Raw genomic sequence first — 16,959 nt, forward strand, 5'->3', positions numbered from 1 at the left:
TCACTAAATCCTACTTCGTTATCCCGATGAAATTCCTTTTTTTAATTCGTTGGCTGTGGCTAATTGCGTCTGTAGCGATAACGCTCTGTTACTGCTTTTAAGGCTGTGGACTTGAAGGCAACACATCCTTGAAAGCCAGACGTAGATGGGGTTTAAATCCCAGCAGCACACCGAGCGAGCCCTCCGTGGGCACCCCCGGCCCTGCGGCTTAACCCCCCTCCGCTCTGGTGCCGAGCTTCATCGAGGGCAGTGGCAGTGCTCGTGGATGTGTCTGAAGGGTCATCCACAGAGTAACACAAATAAAATCTGCTCGGTGGTAAAATATTATTCGATATTATGCTGTTTGTGTGTACTACTACAGGTGTTTACCTGGACTAAAAGACGCGACTGTGGGGTTTTCACCAGAACAGCAACAGATCCTGCTGGCAGATTAGATGATTTGTATCCCTTTAATCAAGGGCTTCAATGCCTAATTACATGTTAAATTAACATTATAGTGTGTTAAGTATCTTAATTACATATACTTTGGCAATTCTTGCCTAACGTGCACGCTATTGTTTAAAAAAACCCCAACCCCCTAAGTACCGCAGCTCGGCTGTGTGTGGTTTTCTCTCCCTGTACTGCACCGGTGAGTCTTTCAGCACAGCGATCTTCCAGAGTTAATCCACATTTAGTGTTTGCATTTAAACATCAGCCCATCGTTTTTGAACTAAATCTACATAGCAGGTGTTAACTGAGTGCTAATTTATTTAAATTCCTCCTGATGAAAGTGATTAAGGGAGGAAGTGTGTCCCCAATTGTTGGAGAGGTTATTTGCTTTTTTAAGTTTAAAAAAAAAAAAAAAAAAAAAAAAAAGGGAGTCTGTAGTTTGCACAGAGAGTTGGGCATTTAAAAAGAGGTAACTGTAGCATGATCATTTGCCCTGTAGGAAGCTGTGAGCATGTTTAAGGTCAGACTCTGTGCTCAGACAGGCTCCCTGGCTTCCCATCCACTTCAATGAGGGTGCAGTATGCTTGTTTCAGAACTAAAGTTGGCTGCAAGGCATCAATTTAAGGACAGCTTTATGCACTTAAAAGGCTGGACGTAATTAGGACGACTTGTGGGAAAGAGAAGGAACAGCAAAACGTGAGATCCGGAAGGTAGGAAAAAATTTTAAGACCTAGAAGCTGAACTGATAAAGGCAGAGGAATAAATCTCATAGCCTGTGCTAGGGTAACTGTATAGTACTCTGACCAGCACTGTGAGGTGTTAGAAACCAGCTTTTCTGTACTGCTTCAGTTTACTTTCTATGAATGGTGTCCCATTGCATCTGATCAGGTTCTCCTAGTTGCTTGAGTCATACAGCAAAAAATATCCAGAAAAAAAGTTAAGAATCTTTTGCTTATTTATTAAGGAATCTTAAAAGCTACCTACAAGACCTGGTAGTATCCTTAGTGCCTGAAGCCTCCTCTTTTGCTTGGATTAAGTTCCTTTCATAAAGTATATAATCAGTATAGATTTTGTTCTGCTTTTTTAAGGCTATTGAGAAGGACACTGTAAGATGCAGATATAAAAGGCTCAGAAAGGAGTAGCTGGTAGTGACAGTCTTCCAGAATTGCATTTTCTAGCTTTTGTGGAGTGGCTGTTGCTAAGCAATAATTTGGAGAAGTATGAGCACAAGGACTTCATTCATTTTATAGTTATTCCCAGTAATAGCTTTGTTCTGTCATCACTGTCTTTGTTGGTATTTCTTTTTGTCTTTGGTAATACAGTTGCAACCACATATGCTACATGAGAGAGTTATATGGCTAAATCTGTCTAACAAGACAGTTATTGTACAGCTAGTCATTAGAGATGATTGCTTAGTTTGAGGTAATGGCAACATTTACAATGTTGAGTCCCATTCATAATGATGTTTCAAAGCACATGCCAATAGGACTGTGGGCTTTAAAGATATTTAAATGCTCATAGATGGATATATCTAGAAATTGTAATAGTTTTCTCTCTGTATTTTGAGATGTGTAAATGCCTTCCAAAATCTGGTTCAGCATTGTTGTCAATCAAAAGCAGTCTGCAGCTCTATACACTAGTTAATGTTTTATATAACCCGAATTTTTAGCAGCTATTACATAGCTGATTTTGGTGGTATGTTATATCCCTTCATGCAGGACATCAGATACTGCATTTCAAACTAACTAGAACTTTAAAAATAAAAACTCAACCACAGCTCACTGGTACTGCTGCAAGCAATAAACTTTACAAGTAGTCATCCTAAGCAGCAAATATCATTTAAAAGAGCTTCCCCACAGATTGCTTGTTAGAAATGCCAAAATACAGGCTTCCTGCTGCCTTTGAGAAATCTGGAGAGAGGGTGGAAAACTAGTCCTGTTCCAAAAGGACAGCTAGCAAATGTGTCCTACTGTCCCCATTCCTTCCAAGAGGTAATTATGCCAGAGGTTTTATAACGGGCTTTAATTTTTGCTCGGCAGGCAATTAACGGTTTGCCCTTGTTTAAAACAATCATCAGGTAAAGATTACAAGCAATGCAATGTTCATCTGCGTTAGATGCTCCCAAGCAAACAGCCTTATTTCTAGGTGTTTGGACCTGGGGTAGTAGAGCGTGCATTGACTTGAATACGGTGCTGCATTCACAGGCTTGGCTTGCAATGTTTGAAGGCAGCAAGAGCACACGCACAGCTTCATCGCAGGCTGCAAGCAAGCCCTCCGCAGCTTTGCAGTGCTGCAGTTTCCTAAAGTCCATAGAAGTTAGCTTCAGCCAGGGTTTCGATTCTGCAGTGGGGTCTGCTTAGGATCCCAGCTGATTTCCCTGGAGCAAGCCTGGACTTCGTGGAAGGGCTTGAAGCTAAACTGAGAGCCTGTGATCTGCAGGTTATTGAAGCAAACCCATTTTTACTCACTGATTTAGAAAAAAGAATTCCTGTGCATGGAGAAATCTATATTGAAATATGATCTCTCCTGTAGTGAATTTGGAGGAGGGGGTTCAGAATTGTTAAAATAACCAGTTTAGTTAAAGTGGCTGAGTATATCCAAAAATAATAACACAGAGAGTGCCTTCTGTCACGGACAGCCATTTACACACGATGTAATAGTATCACTGCAATGCAACGCTGGCATTCAGCTGAGAGAGGAGACACACCTCTGCCTCGTAGCTCTCGCCTTCACAAGCAGGACTGAGGAAACTCCTCTGTAATGCTGGGCTTGGACCTCTCAACTGTGACCATTTGAGGTCTTTGTTGTGCCTATAAACACCTGAGAAATACTACAAAAATCTGGGATGGAATTGCTAAGATGTATGTTCTACCTAGTTTTGTTTCTCTGGAACAATTTAAACCAGGATAACTAATAATTCAATAAGTACATAACTACTTGAGAGCTGCACTTGGGACAGAAATTGGATTGAGTCTTGTTATAAGATGGAACACTATTCTTGGGGGAAAATCTCCATCTCCTGAGTAGGGAGTGTTCCTACTGTGGTGTGGGACAGTTTTCATTCTATCCAGTGGGTCACTGGTTCAGCACTTTTCCTCCACAGAGTGTTTTGCAGGTATTATCTGCACCATGCTTAGAGGATCTTGAGTTTTATTGCTGTCTTTCAGAATGGGAAACAGAAACATGGGGTGATGCCACTTGGCCAAGGCTACAGAGGAAGGTGGAGGTAACAGAACTGTACCTTGAAATTTCCCAGGTACTGTGATCTTTGCCTCATGCTCTGCTGTGGAGCCAAAGGTCTTCTAGAGGCTAATTATTTGGGGTGATGCTTTGAAGTAACTTACAGATAGGCACTTCTGAAAATGCTATTAGGCAAACCTGAGCCTTTAGCTAGCTACATTCTTTGTCAAATCAAGTCTGTGTTGTTCTGTAGCTGGGCTGGTGTTACACATTCCCATTGTCATGTAGGCAAACAGCTCAGGTTACTGCATGTGCATGTTTCCCTCCTAGGGTATGGGGCACAGGAGCTTTGCAGTTGTATTGCTGGGGTCACTAGAAAGTTCATCCCCTAAGTATTGTATAAAACTAACGCAGGGATATGATTTTCTCTTTGTCTTACCGCAGAGGTGAAGCCTGAGGTGAATTCTCATAAGCTCCATGAAAATCTTCAGCTTCGCTCTTGGAATTCATCTGGCTGAAGTTCGTGGCTTCCGCTTGACTGCTCAGCCCTGGGGTCTCTGTGCCGTAGGACGGCAGGCCAGCCGCATCTCGGTCCTTGGCTCCTGTTTGGCTGCTCCTAGGGAAGGTGGGTTTCTTCATAGTGACTTGCACAGCTGGCCTGTGGGCAGCACCTGCAAAGCTTTCCAGCTCTTTTGCTCCTGGAAGTAGAATTGTCCACAAGTCAGGTAGAAAGCAGTGGTGGTTCACCAGTACGGCATGCTGCAGTAACGGCGGAAGGGAAGCTGGTATGTCTGTGCAGGTGGATGAGAGTTCAAGCTGCCTGGGCTCTGCATCGACCAAAACCTGCACAGCTGCATTAGCCAAACTTGACTTCTCACCAGGGCTGGTGAGCTTTGGTTTATAGGCAAGGTGCTGTTCTGTTTGGAGATGGCTTTCAGCACAAGCCAGACAAGTCCTGTTACAATAAACAAGGTATAGGTACAGCCAATGTGTTGGGCTAAGCTGGAATCCCTGAAGGGATGAAGCTCGGGGATGAAACTCCTCTGTGAGAGGGAACATCATCTCCGCCTTGTCATCCTTGACCCAGGAAGAAGAGGGGCCAAAAGCAGAAACACAGAATAACTTGTATCCAACTTTGAGAGGTACCCAAGCAGACTGCATTTTGGGGGCATTTCTCTTCTCTTGAGCCTACAAAAGTGTTTGCATCTGGCTTCTGCTTGGCAAATATCTGCGACTCTGCCTGATGTTGAGCAGCAGCAAATTCTCTTGTGCTTAGTTGCTCAGCTCAGAGATCCATGTGCTTACCTGGGGAAACAGAGAGACGTGCACTGGATGCTGCAGATCCAAATTCATTTTCAGCAACACATTTAAATATTCCAGAGTCTTCTGGAAAAGCTTCTGTAATAACCAGGGTGCAGACTTCCTCTGAAAGAACAAATTCAGGCATGCTGTTGTACCATAAAAGCCAAATGTTAACTTGTAGGAATTGGGAATTGGTCCTTGCAGAAGGACTGCTAGTTAGTGATGGGCCTTGGCAGCAATAAAGTGTAAAAAAAGTGATGTAAAGGGCATACGAAGTCAAGGGACTCAGAAGGAGCAAAGTTGAAGGAAGAATCTTTCTTCCTGTGACTTTAATGAAACAAGGCACAAATTTTTTGTGAAATTCTGTCTTCTCTTGCACAAATTACCCCAGAAAAGATTGTAGGTTAAAATAGTTGGTATGTTTTCCCGTAATATACAGGGTACTCTTCATTAACTGAATGTAAAAGGGATGATACCTTTTTCATTGTGTTGTGAAAAAAATCAGGGCCTTTCAGGTGCTCGTGTCAAAACTAAGAATTTGAAAGCTCTTAACCTGACACTGAAAGCTATCTTCTGGTTACCTTTTGAACATTACTGTTTTATCTTAGATGAGGTAGGCAAACCTAAGTGTGGGGTAATTAACTGATGAGATGTCTAACAAAAAATGTGCCGTGTACTTACCAGGAACTGCTGATGAACAAGCCTCTGCTCAAAATAAGAGAGAAAAAAATTAAATGGTTATAATGCCAGAATGGAAGAAAGACCTTCAGCCCTCACTCCCTTTCCCACCTCAGTTCTCACCCCAGTTACAAAGGGACCATATCCCTTTCTGTCCATCAAGAGGAATACCATCCGGATAGGGGAAGCTCATGTTTGGCTGGGGAACCTGATGGTGCAAACACCTCTCCACTGAGATGATATAGAAAGAGTTCCACTGACTTTGGAGTTAGTTGCTGTGAATTTGGCCCACTGGAGCTATGACCTCATGCCTGGGAGTATTATAAGTTGTTTAAAATTTGCTTATATTTTAATTTTTTTTCCCTGAGTTGATCAGTAGTTATAATATATGGTGACAATGCCTCCATGGCTCAGTAGTACTTTCATTAATAACTAACAGCACAGCAATTTCCTCCCATTGTGCCTGATCTGCTCATGCATTGCCAGAGGAAGTGCAGGCTCTGTACGGCAGTCTGTGACTTCAGGTTGTTTGATACTTGTAAACTTAACTCTGCCTCTATGAACATGTACAATCTCCTAATTTTCACAGCAGTTCTTGTTCCTGTCTTATCACTGTCCCAATAAAATTACTGTACATCAGACATAGTAATACCTACTTTTTCGTAGTATTCGGAAATCGGCAGAATCTATTATCTGATCATATTCTCTGTACCAGTGAACCTGTAAGGTGGGTGTAGCGCGAATGCGACATTCAAACACCACTAATTGACCCTTCGTAGCTCTTATGTTTTGTAGACCCTGGAGGAGGAAAAATTGGTGTTAAATGGCTGACATAAGTATTTCCCTGTTGAAGTAATTATTATGGAATGGTACACCCTTCAGTGAAGAAGATGATCTCATGCTCATATTTTTGTTTTACTTACAATAGTTAATTTAATTCTAAGTGCATTTGCAGTGGGTTGTGAGTGGAGGTTTTTTCACCTGTAGACCAGTGCTTGTTAAAAGGCTTTAGCTTGCTTATGCATTTAAAGAAAGAGACAAATGCAGGAAAAACATCTATTCCAGTGGATACACCGTAATAAGGGAGGTTACTATGAGAGGTTTCCACTTCAGCCTCCTTTGTAGGAAATAAATGAGGTGAATTCATGTAAGTGGTTCTGTCTGTCTGGATCGTTTACCAATTGAGATGTTAGTTTGATAGCATCACTAATGAAGCATGCTGGCTTTTTTGAATTGTCAATGAACCAACGTTCCAGCTTCAAAATACCTTCAGATGGAGCAAGAAAATTCAAGATCTAATGCTAGTAGTTGCAGAACAAGCTAGGTCATTCAGACAACGTGTGCTCTTTACCTTTGTAAACACAGGTGTGCTTCCGTAGGCAGACCCGGTCAGGCTTGCTGAGGGACTCTGCATCTATATAGCAAAGAAAAGTGATTTTTATAGCTTGAATTTCTCATATGCAGAAACCCAGCTGTGTTGCTGGCATTTTACTTTGAAACAGAAGAAGACATCAGAGTGTTTTATCTGTTGTTCATGTGCCAGCCTAATAAATATCCTGTGAAGAGTCTCCATTCAAGTGCTCCAAGAGGAAATGCCTCCCTGGACTGTGAACACCAAGTTAGTGGAAAGAGGAGCTGATAACGAGTAACTGTTGCTAGTCTTAGAGCTGTAAGTTAATCAGTTGCCCACATCTTGTAGTCTCTATGTAAAGATCAGTGTTGCTTGCCAGTAGTTGTCCCCTTCTACAGAGATCCCTACCTGGTTTAGTTGACCCCAGGTCTAGCTCTTCTTGGCTTGTGTGGTGTATGTGGTAACTACAATGAGGCTGAATGTAGAGAAATGAGCAGGAACTTTGGTACTCTGTCCTGATATTCTCCTTTAAAGCTCAGCTGACGCAGAGATTACAGTGAGGTCTCTGATGCAGCAAGAAAGGCAGTTTTAAGATGATCAAATATTTGCAGTGCAAGATATGTCCTTGTTCCATGGTGGACTGTTGATGTGCACTCATTTCTACCTCATTTAGCTTTTGAACTATGTGTCTTGCACATAAATGTGCAACTGAAGTGCTTGGGTTTGTTTTGCTGTGACACCGGTCTTTTTTATAGTCTGTCTTTTCTCTGAAATAACTCGAGTTATCAGCTCTTTCCCTCCCAGCCTGAGTTAAGATGTGAGTCTGTCTCTAGATAGTCAGACTTCCCCAGCTCTTGACCAAGTATGTGCTCTAAACCAACTATCTGTTCTGAAGTGAAACTTTGAGGTAGGCTGACAAATGACTAAGCTGCGTGGCAGTCCCTTGAGCATTTCCAGCCCTGTCACCTGCTCCATCAATTCTCTTAGCAATTCTGGCTAGGAAATGTTCCAAGCCAGAAAGCCTTTTTCCAGAGCTTAGGGTCCAGATCTTGATATTCATGATGACCCTTGCCTCTTAGTCACTTGCTGAAGATGTGCTTGAGCTGATCCTTGCAAAATATTTCTAGAATACTATAAATAATAATTTTAGAAATGTGTAGCCTACTCTATGAGGGTCAATAGGTAACAGCTGAATTAAAGTGGTGTAACTGGTGAACTGAATGGCTGCTAGAGACTTCATTGGCTGAGGAACCAGTGGTCAGCAAAACACCAGTGGCTTTCTGGGGGGTGTGAAATATAAACAGGGCAGGATGGAGACAGAGACTTTAGGAGGCTGAGTACACTTGACCCAACAATGTTTGCACTTACTGTGACATTCCTCTGGTCCTGCCAGGATGCTGAGACTTGCAAGGAGGCTTAGCCTTTGGATTTACCCTATGAACCTGGAGAGACAAACATAAATCAGTGTGTGTTTAGAACTATCTCCTTTTCCTTACAACACTGTGATGGCTCCATTTTGTAAACTGAGCATATGCTGGTTGGAGAGCAAGTGATATGTGCCAGAGAAAATAGAAGCATCCTTAGTATCTGAGAGTAGGCTCTGGTCACCTCCAGAGCATGGAGACATTTAACCAAGGTTATTGATATGAATCTTAGTAGAAGACCCAAGTCACCCATGAAACCTGGCTCCATGGTGGAGTTAGGGTTTTTCTGCATTTGGATGGAAGAGTCTAAAGAAAACCCTTGTTACTTTAGCTAACGTGAAAATGGTACCTCATAAACCAGCTGCCAGATCCTTCTCACATAAGGACTGTAGCATACTGGATTGACACAAAAAAGTAGTTACCAGTAGCTTATTAGCTCATGTTGGTAATAAAAGGTTTACAGATTTCATCTTTGTTTCCCTTTTACTATGGCAAGAGAGATTTTTCTTGGTGGAGTACTGCAGGCTAACAATCTTGCTTCTCCTGGGCCCAGCTGCATCAAGTAAAAATGCTGCTCTCGACAAATAACTTGCAATAGCAGCAGCAGTGCTGTTGTCATATGCTCTGCTTCTGGAGTGAACATTAAAAATGTGACTCTGGACTGAGAGACGGCAGCATGTGTGAGACGTGGAGACAGCACTCCTACATCTGTCTGCTTTGAGCTACAGCTGTGGGGAAGGAATTTAACCTGGTTAAAAAAAAAAAAGGAGAAGGCATGGAAATAACTGAATTGACTTCCTGCTAGCTGTAGGAGCAATATATGTCCTCTGCTGCTCTGTTTGGTGTGATGCAGTACTCCTGAGTTGCTAAAGGGTGCCCTGGGATTTGCGTTCCCCATCCATTAAGCCAGCTGTTCACCCTCTCCCATTCTTAGCACCTGCGGCATCAAATTCAGAGCCTTATTCTACATTGTCTGGTAGCTGATGTTGTCATGTACTGCCAAGTCCTATGTTTGTGCCTGTATGTGTCTATGGTCATGCAAACAGTTCCTTAAGGTATTGGCAGATGGTTACAAAGCTGTTGTTTCTTGTTTAGTGATCAGTTGCTAAGGCCACTGTAACTGTCCCCTTGTGATCTCCTCGCATGTTGAACCACTGCCTTTGTGGCAGTATTGCTTTGTGTTTGCAGCCTGCTAGGAGCCAGATATGAGTGGTCAGGTAGGTAAGAAGTCTCTCCTTAAGGTTACAGTTGTTTCTCTGCACCCCAGCAGTGCTTGAGGTCAGACAAATGTGTGTTTTTTCAGGGTCTGGATCCTACGCTTGATGCTCCTGGTTCCATATGGTGTTGTTTGGTACTTACAGCATTCGTAACATGATAGGTAGAGTAACTCCAAATCTGGGGTCTTCTAGCTGACTGCCACCCTGTCTTGGAGTCTCATTTGTAGAGATACAGATAGGTGCATGGGATAGGGATATGGAGGCACCTCAAGAGACTAGGATATAGTTACTTCGAACAAGTCAGCAGGCTACGAAAGCACCCATTTCATCAAATAAAATCAGTATATGCATCTGAGCTCTTCAGAGGCTTTGCTTAGCCATTTGGTCCAAATAATTTATTTGAGATCTCCTCTCTCTCTCCTCCTTTCTGTCACTCTCCAAAACAGTCATAACTGCTTACAGTGAAGGATATTTTGCAGTCTAGTTGGATTTGACTGGTGTAGCCATGTGACAACCGCAGGCAGCCATGTGAGACAATGGGCTGCTGTAAGGCAGTCAGACGTCTCCGATGAGAACATGTCACTGTGTGTCTCATCCAAACCTGCAGTATGTTACCCTTGGCCCTGATCCAGCAAAGCGGTTACGCATGTACTTGGACCACCCATGGCCTTCATATTTCTCTCTGTTGCTCTTGAGTTATAAGTATCTCTCAAGCAGTTCCAGGATGGCTCCTGTCCAGGGTTGTGTCACACGGCCATCAACAGGGCTCTGCTGTGATGCAAGGACTGCTGGATAATCCCAAGCCCTTGGATGTGGGAGGAGGGCCTGGGAAGCCAATGTTATTGAGTTGCCCCGGGCTCCCGCCACAAACCAATCCTGGCTGTACTCCACCACACATCCCTGTGATGCTGTTTGCATTGCCTCCTTGCAATCTATTAGGTAATGGTCAGTATAGTCGGTTTTCAGGACCTGTGAAATAGGCTGATTGGTTTTTTCTGATTTTCTCCCAAAGAAAAAGGGTGGTGAAAAATCAGACATGTGCAGATTGTGAAAGGAGTTCCTGTGCTGACATACCTGCTTTAAAGGTCACCTCACACGACTGAAACAGCATTAACAAAACTGCATTGGAGAACCTATGCCCCCCTTTCTTCTGTACAATAAGAGACTTAATTCTCCTGTAGAGATGACATCACTCTTGGTTGTTCCACTCTATCTCCAAGTCCATGATCGGTCTGGAATTAGGCAAGACATGCAAAGAAACAGAAGGCACAGATGTGCCCCTTAGCAAGAGTAAGTGAAGAGGTCAGAGGTGGGACTGTGCCAGGCTGTGGTTTAACATTGAAGCACAGTGAGGCACTCCAGGGAGCTTGCTCAGGAAGGTTAGACACACCTTTTCTGGAGTGAGAAGCAAGATCTTGGAGAGAGGTTGGTCTACTGAACTGAACAAGAACAGCTTCTGACAAGTTTCCAGCCATAATAAAACAGGCACTGAACTTTAGCACCAAACAAGAATAACACTAGCTTATGAATTTGTGCTCAAAACAGTTACTCAGTTGCATGGCATTAGTTCCTCAATGCGATGATTACTGCTAAGACCTTCTGACATGGCAGAGACCATGGCCAAAGATGATGGCTGTCAAAGTTGCCAGTGAAACTGGACTAATGCCATGTAACACACCAAGGAGTCAGTGTTTGCACTGTAAATACAGGAAGTTATATATGTGATGCTGCAGCTGCCAGTGCTCGAGGAAGGCTGGGCTAATCTCTTGCCAAAGCAGATCTTACTAGTTCAGTTGAGAGGAGAGCCCATCATTGGGAAATCTGTTTGTGCTTGGCTGCTGTAGGTTTCTACTGTTTAAAGCAGAAGCCATCCTTGAAATCCACATTGCTTGCAGCACCCTGGTTTGTAGACAAAGTCATCCTTCACATGCATGGTTTATGATAGATACTCTGCTCTCATCTCATCCTTCCATTTCACAGTTTGCTTCTCATGAGTGTGTTGCATGCTTTCACTGTTAATACTGGATTTGGATAAGGAAGAGTTCATGGGAATAGATAAAAGGCTTATAAGGTTCATCATCAGAACAGTCACTGTTTTAGTCTGAATTTCCTCGTTTTGTTTGAGACCTAATGACGTTGGGTCTTAGGATATTTAGTAAACCAGGAGACTTTCAGGTGTGCCAAACTTGGTGGCAGGTGCTGCTTTAAAAGGCAGAGTGAACATAGGAGAGTAAATGTACTGAGACTGTTTGGACTCTAGCTGCAACACTGACCAGCCCTGCTACTGCTAATTGGTTTCGCAGGATTGAAACAGTGGGCTTCTATGCGAGTGCAAAGCTGTCTTGTGTATGAGGGTGTATGTGGCTGTCCACCTTAGTAGTAAAAAATGAGAGGATGTCATTCAGCTTCCAGGAAAACCCTGGAAGGTTACTCTGAGATAGCTGGTTTCTCTCTGACATGTCTCCTTTTCTTTGAGATATGAGTGATTGCTCCAGGCTTCTTTAACTATCTGTTTTCAGACTCCTGAGATCCTGTTCCTGAGTCCTGCCGAGCTCCATGTGTGACGTGCCCCTCTGTCCGTGTTTGCCTTGCTAAGCACAGAGGCTTTCTACAGCAGTTCAGCGGAAATGTCGGCACTGTACAGCTTACGCCCTTGAAAGAATATATAGCCAAGGTTTTACCTTGGTGAGTCATTCTAGCAGTCCTAGTGTCTCATGTAAATGTCAACCTTTACTTAGAGTAATTCTAGATCTTTGTGAAGAGGACAGAATTAGACTCAGCCAAATGAAGAGTCCAAGGACCTTTGCAACCTAACACCAGAATGATTACAAGGTACATGCAGATCATGCTGTTGACACAAACCATAATGACGACATTCTAGCATTACCTGAATAGTTGACATGGCTGCAGAATTATGCTATATGCAACACTAGGACAAATTTAACACAGGGTTAGGAAAGTATTAAAGCTGCATGGAGCCCTTTTGCCAGACGTTTAGATAATGGAAAACCCATTAAATCTGTTTTAGGAAAAAAATGAGCATCTGCTGGATCTGAAATACACTGCATTATAAAGAGTGTATGTAGAAGGGAGGAGAACATTTTAAAATTTACACTTAAAAGTAAGGCAGACCTAGACTGCATCATCATATTAATGTACCAGCCTGTCTTTTATTTAGAAAACGGGCTCAAATAGATGTACAGGCTAACAACCTTCAGGCAATTTGGAAGTGATGTATTTTGCAAGCCATCTGCATGTACCTGATGGTGTTACTCATTTTCAGAGAGGTGTTCAAGCTTTGAGAGTGTATGCTAGACACTTGGCTATCTTGTGGCACTACCCTGTATGGCTTAACAGTGATATGAACATAGGACTGCAAAGAATGAGGCTTTCCCAAAGGCAGTGGGCTGGAGAAAGCTCTTTCTGGAGCTGTATTTCCTCTGTGCCATATGGCTAAATTGGGAAATCATCACCACTTGAGTAGTGAGCTTTCTAGTTGTGAGTTACTTGGTGATGTGAATATGTGATTTGAAAGTGGCTTCTCTGTTGCTCCTGGGGTGTGAATAACAAGACTTCCGTAGGAAGTGAGAAAAGAGCGATTTTATTTGTTTCTCTTCCCACACACCAAGAATCCTGAGATGACCGGTTAGATTGCAGGGAAATTTGTGATAGTATCAAATTGTGGAATGATTTCTTAAAATGACTGCTCTTTGGTGGAGGAGAAGGGCAGGTTTGCATTGGCTAAGATATTCCGAAAATAAGCAAATAGCTGAAAGAGGTTATTGTAGCCATTGATAAAGTATTTACAGAAACTGCAGAATCCTGATTAGATTTGAAGCTTGCTGAGAGTCTTTCTAAATTGTAGAAATGCAGCTGAACCCTGAGTATGTTTCAAAGACCAATTTTTTGTAGCATATTTTCAGAACATGTAGCACTGAAGTGCACTATTTCAAAGGCTCATTTTCTGTGCATTATGTTTTTCATGCCTCCCCCCAAGCAAGTAGGATATTAGGTTCGCATCTCAAAAATTGTGTATGGCGATCCTGTGGGCACCTCCATACATGCTGTTCAGGAAGGGCAGAAAGGTGTGCTGGCTTTCAAGGACAGGTTCCCTCTGGCATTAGCAAAGACTTTCAAGCATGGAGAACAGCACAGCTGCTGAAATGCATGTACTGTGCTCCATGCTCGAAACTCTTTGCTAGGATGAGTTTGTCCATTGTACAGAGCAGACTGTCGCAAGGAAAAGAACATCCGCAATCTGAATGTAATGGTGTTTGGGCAACAGTAGCCTTAATATAGGAAAAAGTACAGTAGGGAGCTTTGATTTTGGAATTAGTTAAGGCATGTCTCTGATGAGATGGTGAGCATTTGCAAACACACCCTGCGTATGGCTCACGTTGCCGTGAAGTTTGTGGGATGTTTGGTGTCTGTGGGCAGCGTGCAGGGGTGCACATACTCAGGGTGTTATTGCTCGTGGTACTCGTCCCACTCCAAGTGCAGTGTGAAGAGATGGGCTCTCAATATCTCTCCCTTCAAATCACCTTTCGATCGCCTCGAAGGTCCCTTGGACGAGAGCAGAGGTCCCTCGTGGCGTGGCTCTAGGGCCGCCTAGCGGGGTGCGCTCCGTGTGGCCCCAGCAGCCCTGCGGGACCCGCTGTGAGTCAGGCTGTTCATCCAGTGGCTGGGAACGGCTCGCAAACTGGGGCCGAGAGTGAATTAATTTTATCCCTTGTATTACATGCCTCTTCTGAGTACAGCTGTTTCTCAGGGCTGGAAAATCCTGGCTTTCTCTCCCCTTATTTGGGTAACAGCTGAACTGCTGACAGATATTGGACACTTGAGTCAAACTGGAGTTCCTAGAACCAAGTGACTGAATCCCTTTTTAAGCACCGACATTAAAAGATGCCTAGAGCTTATTTTAAGAGATGCTAAGCTTCCACTTGAAATCATGAGGCTCCATACTTGTTAAAGTAAGTAGATTCATGTCAAACAAAGATCCTGGTGATTTGCTTCCTTTCTTCCCTATAAAAAAACCCCAACCCTGCCCCGCTTCTTTGCATGCCAGAGCATTACAAGAATGTGGAAGGATTTTGAGCCCAGACTGCCTGACACATGAAGACTGCAGATCCTGGGGATTGTAAGTGCATGAAGACTCTGGTGCCCATGGCTGTAACCTGCAGGGTACATGCAGATGTGAGTAAAGATAATATTTGTGGAGTCCCTGGGCATCCTGACGCACCCACCTGCTCTCTGCTGCCTGTGCTGTGTGTACCTTTGGCATTCACATTGCAGAGGCACATCCCAGTGGCTGCATTTGGTGGCGGTTGGGGGTCCTTTATGTGGACCCTAAGGACAAGTGTTTAGTGCCATGGAAAGAAAGGTATTTCAAGAACCTGGAAACTGCTTTTTCTGCTGTTAGGATGCAATGTAGTAACAAAGCTAGGCCAAGTTATTTCCTGAAAGATCTGGGGAAACACCCACAGACCTGCTGTCTCATGGATTACTACTTCCTAAGAGCTCTGCGTTGTCAGTGCTTGGATCGAGAGCTGATGCACTGGGGCAGTGCTGGGCTGCTCTGGTCTGGTACAAATCTGTGAGCCATCTGAGCTATCGCTTCCCCTCCTTGTAGCCACGCAGTGCCAGGAGCCAGCGGCTCCTCCTGCCTGCACGAGCCCAGCTGCGCATGAGGAGGGGATGAATCAAATTCCAGGACTCCCTTTCACTGCTGCCTGCTGGAGGATGCTTTCCCCATTTCCCCATGGATACCTGCAGTGAATAATGAAGCAGAGCCTCAGCCCTCATACATAAACCAACCCACAGGCTTTTTTTTTTTAAAGTAGAAAATATCACGGTACGCTATTCAGCCAGCAAGTAAGTTAACCTCTCCACCCTAGAATACAATGATGACTCTCCTGTGAGTCATAAGGAGGATTAAGTTAACGGGGCCAAAGAAGAAAAAGAGCAGTCTAGCCAGCTCGATATTTCATGTGGGGCACACCTTCCAAGGAGGTGGCTATGTCATTCCAGCAGGCTTAGGAGAAGATCAGAATTGTGTGGTCAGTGCATGTAACTGTGCGTGACTCATGGGTTTGCTATCCAGTGCTCCAATGATGACTTGCTGTCTCTGCTGTCGGTGGCTGTACTGTTACGTTTGCACTTTCTGCAGAACGCACCATGTTCTGATCTTCACTGTCCCCAAACCAGACCTGTTACGTGTGTCCCTCCTTCTTCGTGAAGAAGGAATTTTTGTGAATAGCACTGTATGAATTATGACTGATATATCATCCAGCGTAGCACAGGATGTCTTTACTATACTAGTAATTACCAAGATGGAAAAAGAGCCTTTTTTTGTCCCAGAGCCTCTTGCTTTTACTCAGCTGATTTAAATTGTTTTGAATAGAAATAAAGAGAAAGTATATCCTCAGGTGGGAACGCATTCAAATGGGATGTCTATAGACTGATAGCAGTAGCTAGATTGCACTCAGAAGCAAATAGGAATCTGGGGTAGCTTTTGCAGAGCCTGCATAATACTCTTCTCTGAAGTGCTACACAAAGCAGCATGTGCCTGCTGTAACTTCTGTCTTCTCCTGTCACAAAAGCATGCCCTGGGTGCTTATCCCACAGCATATCCTGCCTGGTAGTCTGATACTTCTGCTGTATAAACCTGATGTCATCAAAGCTGGTGGATCCAGAGATGAACCAAAGCTCCTGAGCCTGCCTGCCCTCTTGTCCCACTGCACGTGAGGCCCCCGAGCTGCCCGTGCTCTTGCTGTGCAATGGAGAAAGGCTGCAGTGAAAAGGGAGGTGAGCGACTGGGTTTCATGCACCTTGTCTGATCTCTAGTGCCATGAGAGCTGCTTCCAGCCGGGAAGGGGCAGGGGAGCCCGCGCACAGGAAGAGCAGCACATAATCCTCCAGGCTACCCGTCCCTGCACTTTATCACCTCGCATCTGTGCCCACAGTGAATTCTGGCCTAAAAATCTTGTCCTCGTTCAGCTCCGCCAGCACCGCTCACGCCAGGCACACGTTCATGCGGAGCTGCTGCTGGGGGCTGTGCCGCTGCCCGCTCTGCCCCCGCTGCAGCGTGTGCCGAGCCACCGACACTCGGGACGGGCACTGCCAGCGCTTCCACCAGTGGAGCAAGACTAGTGGGCGAGATTTGAACTTGTACAATTAAAGAAGAAATCCAGGATCCCCCCTGGAGGCTATTTGCTTGAGGGGAGGGTTATTTAAAACTCTTGTCTCCGGTTTCACTGACATGCCGGGAGATGTTTTTAGCTCACTCGCCTCCTGACGGAGGAGCGTCTGTCTGAGCTGCTGAGGAGAGCTGTGCCGTGTCCCCGTCTTGGTGGTGCGAGGATCTGACCAGAGGTGCCTT

General features: G+C 44.2%; 2 long non-coding RNA genes across 2 annotated transcripts in view; both read left to right on the top strand.

The window, feature by feature from the left end:
- Nucleotides 1–936: 936 nt before the first annotated feature.
- Nucleotides 937–6,228, top strand: LOC115334187. The gene is made up of 4 exons (XR_003921065.1): nt 937–1,139; nt 3,597–3,685; nt 4,054–4,234; nt 5,596–6,228. It is a non-coding gene; the product is annotated as an uncharacterized LOC115334187 (long non-coding RNA).
- Nucleotides 6,229–16,207: 9,979 nt separating this feature from the next.
- The window catches only part of LOC115334188, a 31,467-nt gene continuing 30,715 nt past the window's right edge, over nt 16,208–16,959 (top strand). The window contains exon 1 of the long non-coding RNA XR_003921066.2: nt 16,208–16,385. This is a non-coding gene — a long non-coding RNA (uncharacterized LOC115334188). The remainder of the gene's footprint in view (nt 16,386–16,959) is intronic.

The sequence above is a fragment of the Aquila chrysaetos genome, chromosome 22 (assembly GCF_900496995.4).
Source record: "Aquila chrysaetos chrysaetos chromosome 22, bAquChr1.4, whole genome shotgun sequence".
Taxonomy (NCBI): domain Eukaryota; kingdom Metazoa; phylum Chordata; class Aves; order Accipitriformes; family Accipitridae; genus Aquila; species Aquila chrysaetos.